The 4,652-nt window shown below is 35.4% G+C and overlaps 1 long non-coding RNA gene and 1 pseudogene across 1 annotated transcript; both read right to left on the minus strand.

Annotated features, from left to right (window-relative positions):
• Window positions 1-2,197: 2,197 nt before the first annotated feature.
• LOC118476798 (uncharacterized) lies at window positions 2,198-2,723 on the minus strand (annotated as a pseudogene).
• A 932-nt stretch (window positions 2,724-3,655) lies between these two features.
• Window positions 3,656-4,570, minus strand: LOC109939367 (uncharacterized). The gene is made up of 2 exons (XR_002268373.2): window positions 4,373-4,570; window positions 3,656-3,696 (listed from the first exon to the last, which is right to left on the minus strand). It is a non-coding gene; the product is annotated as an uncharacterized lncRNA (long non-coding RNA).
• Window positions 4,571-4,652: the final 82 nt, after the last annotated feature.

The following is a 4,652-nucleotide window of genomic DNA, read 5'->3' on the forward strand; positions in this document are numbered from 1 at the left end:
ATATCAAATGCATAAAAACTTTGGAAATTCATAACTTTTCCGTTTTAACTCCGAATTAAACTGTTCGAGTTGCGTTAGTCTCGTACAAATGTTTACTACGCAGTAACAACATTTATTGTATCATGTCTCATTATTTTATAATTAGATCTTTATTTGACTTATGTTGGTTAGTCTAGTTAAACTGCTTATTATTATAATCCACTAGAATATGATCTATGGTCAATTTATAACTTAGATTAAAGTTGAATTAATTATTTAAAGAATAACCTCTCATATGACCTATATTAACCAATTTATAATATAGTTTAATATTTAAATCACACATATCGTTTATAAGATCATAACCTAATTGTAACTCCAATTTTAGTAGTTCTCATTCCCTCGATCTCGTAGCTTCGCATAGATCATTACTATTCAGTTTGTACTTATGTTTGGTGTGATGTTAATTTTGTCTATACCATGTTTGTTTGTATTGCTACGACTAGCACGTGGTTTCGAGGATCTGAAGAATCACCCATGTAACTGGAATCTCAAGTGCCAGGCAAGTTGTGCCCTTGATCCACTTTTGTTACCCAATAATAATCTTTATTATCACTATTCATGCATAGGTTTCATTTTGATGCGACCCAATAGGTCACCCTAGACTGTTTATCTTTTTACCTTGTTTACCCCTGAATCATTAGGTAGTTATGTTATTGCCTTACACGGTTTTCGGGTTAATATTTCATTATATCCATGTTTCTATTTATTCTGTTATGTTATTTATGTTCATGATAAGATCAGTCTGTTAATAGGAACATGGAGCGACCACCCGGGAAAACTGTGCTACCACAAGGGTTTAATGGGACGCCCTTGGCTGATTAATTAGGAAAGCTAGTGGATGACTACCTTACTCGAAAGGGGCAAGGGCAGTAGGGGAGTGGTCAGTGTAGGTAGGTCCTTGGGTTGATTTTGCTGCGATGGCGATCAGGCGAGGCATTCCTGTACTGGAGCTTCCTATAAACTATAGCGAGTTTTCTGAAGCTAGTGGAACTTTGTAAAGACCTCGTAGTGTTATCCTGCTTCGCTTCCTTGGTAGAGGTGTATGGGATTCATGACGCCTTGGCAGATGGGTAACATGACTTGTGGGTAAAGATGTGCAACCTCTGCAGAGTGTAAAACTGGTATACTAGCCGTGTTCACGGTAATGAGCAGCTTGGACCCTCACATGATTAATCTATGGAATTAAAACTCAATTTGTCATTTGCATCGCATTGGGATTATTTTATTATTACTTTTACTTATTATTACTAAGGTTTGGTATTTACTTATACTTAGTAATTGCTAATAAAATTTTGACCAACTTATAAAAGCAATGCTCAGCTTCAACCTTTATTTTGTTGATAAGCCTTACACTTCATGAGCTCCCACCTTTGGTGAGTTCATGCCACATTCACTACAACCTTTTAGGCCTTCTGTGACATAATGATTATGTCACTAACTAGTGTTTATTTGTCACAAGTTATGTTTTGGTGACGTCATTGTGACGAAAAAGCCATCGTCATAGAAGATGCATGTTAAATAGAGTACTATGACGATGATCAAAAAATCGTCATAGATTATATGACGCATACTAGCTTCGTCACTAAATCTATGACACTCTATTTTGTCATAATTGCCCCTAAAAACATCACAATCGTACTGACATGCATTGCCACGTGGCTAATGGTGATGACGTGGTATGTGACGTGGCAAAACATTTATGACGAAATTTTTGTCATAGATTCGATGACGTGGCATAATTGTTGTGACGAAGAATTTCATCACAAATTGAAAGGTGTTGGCCGCTTATGTGGCAATACATTTGTGACAAAAAGTTTCGTCATAAAATGTGATGACACGACAAGTGATGTGCTGACAAAGCATTTGTGACAAATATAATCATCATCGCAAGGAATACATCATATGCATTCATATCGTCATAGAATATTACACATCAGAACCAAAATATCATATGAATTTGTTCGACATAAATATTTTATCTAGAAGAGAATAATATAACTTTAAAACATATATCTGTAAATCCTTTAACTTAAAATCCAAAACAAATCCAATAACTTCAACTCAAAGTATTAAACATTAAGCATAATTGAAAAATGATCCTATAACTTCAAATCTAGAGCTACTGTAACTAGCCACTATAACAGCCATAAGGCTGCAGGTCCTATAGTGGTCAACCAGACTTATGATGGAGGCACTTAGCCTCGATTGAAGCTTAATAGTTGACGAAGGAGGTTGTTATTTTCTTCCATCGACCTCTTCATACTATCAATGGTCTTCTGAGATGCTTGTGCTTGAGCCTTCAAGGTTTCCACTTCTTCCCGAAGGCCATCTTTTTCTTGCTTCTCGGTCTCCAGTTCATCCTGAAGTTGTTGAACCTTTGCAGAAACAGTCGTTGTGGAGCTTTTCTTGGAGGCGGACTTAAGACCAACATTGCGTAGGAACACACTGGAGCCTGGTAGCACATTAGAAACAACTTATATAGGAGATTTTGGTTGTTGTCCATCCTGAACTGGTGCTGCTACCATTTCTTCCAAGTCAACCTAATATAAGATTTAATGATTATTCATCAGTATAGTATACCACAAGTTGCAAGTTGTTAGTACAAACATGAAAGGAAAACAAGCACTTACAATAGCTTTATGAACATTTTCACTAAAACCTTTCGTTTTGCTACAATGCATCTCCGTGAAAAGATCTATTGCACTAGGTTCCGTGTCCTTATATTTTTCTTGCTTCTGAAATGATATAAAATGAGTTCGGTGAGAATGAAGGTCTTAAAATAAGGTACAGGTAGGTTTTCAAAATAACATATTAAAATGCATTTTAGATATGAACAGTGCTAAAGCATTTAAATAAAACTGTAAATGAAGCAATCAGGAACAACTATATGAGCAAACAAAGATGTTTCATTGTGCTTTGGTATACATAAATAGAAACATAGATGTTAGAGTCGATTACTGCATATCTAAATGCTTTAGCAAGCTATATATATATATTTAAATGCTAGAGAGATGTTAGAGTCGATTACAAAAACAGAGATGTTAGAATCGAATACAGAAATAGAAAAACAGCAAGCTATACATTCTCTGTTATTATTGTTCTATCTATCTAGTACTTGCTGAATATATAAATGGACTTTTTGCAGAAAGAGCATGAGGAACTGCACAATGCTCAAATAAGGAGGATTAGGAAACTTGTAGGTACCGTAGCTACAACCTAAAACATTATAGTTTGGTGGATGACCTGTTAATAAACTATTAACAATACAATAAAAATGATTTAGGAGACATGCTCTCTAATTAATGGAAGCAAGCACATATAATAACCACCTCTTTAAATGGTTATGGGTGTTCATTTGCAGCATTACACATTCATAGATTATTAAACTATGCACATAAAATAAAGGTTGTTGCATAATCAAGAAATGTAAGTGAACACAAATGTAATAACCAGGGGCAACTATATGAGGTAACATAGATGTTAAACTGACTCTATTGGCAATATTACACATTCACATATCATTCAACTATGCAGATAAGTAAACAATGGTTATTTTCTTACCAATACAAAAGCCTTTGCAATGTAGGATCGAGAGCCTGTGCATTGTTGATACTGTACTTTTTCACGATTAAGTTTGTTCTTCACACAACTTTCCTTTGTATCAAATAAGCATGTAAAAATAATATAGACTTAGAATATGAAGCTGGAGTAAGAAAAAACAAACATATGATGTGGCAACAGAGTAAGAAATCATGTCAGGCATAGGGTTATGCAGAAGCCACCATTCTAGATCATGCCACACTGCTACAAACGTGAATACATGGAAAACTCACTCTTATTGCATAATATAGTATAAGCAGTTTATTCTCAGGTTCAAAAAAGATATACCAACGCCACAATCACATCATGTATAGACTAACATTTTACCAAAAATAGGCACCTGTCACATTGTATTTCCCTTTTGCCATTAGTTTTGGCTAGCCAAACAAAACTGCCGCCCATGCAATGCTTATTTAACTGTGTAAACAAATATATGTATAACTTGTTGTTTTTCAGGTCAAAGAAATATGTCAGTAGCAGTTGCAGTAACAATGGAGTACTAAAGCAGTTCCCTGATGCAATACAAGTCTACTCCTAGTCAAGTAATATGTCAAAGATTTGCAGCAACTAGCAGGCTGACCTAGTACTATATATGCAACAGATCAAAGAAACATGTGTTATTTATAGAATGATCAATGGACTGGCCATCACACTATGTTCCAAAGACGATGTTGATTCATAGGTTGGGATAAGCATAAAGATGTAGAAAACGTCTGGATATTGCAAGTACCTTGTGATTTGGGGTAGACCACTTCTGCACCAACTTTCTCCAGTCGTTGTCAGACATGATTGGAATAGGTGATGTAGTCCTCACTTGATTAGCAGGTATCCCATTGAAGTACTTCTGTTTCAGTCTATAACTCATTTGGCGCTGTCCACTCTTTAGCATGTCTAGACATGCATCTTCCACTGTCTTGCTCTCACTGTCCACAGTGAAATTAGCCTAGTAAAGAAATAATTGTTGTATGAGTCTTGATTGAAAAGGCCAATGAACTTTATGACGAGTAAAA

Source organism: Zea mays, chromosome 3 (genome assembly GCF_902167145.1).
Source record: "Zea mays cultivar B73 chromosome 3, Zm-B73-REFERENCE-NAM-5.0, whole genome shotgun sequence".
In the NCBI taxonomy this organism is placed as follows: Eukaryota; Viridiplantae; Streptophyta; class Magnoliopsida; order Poales; family Poaceae; genus Zea; species Zea mays.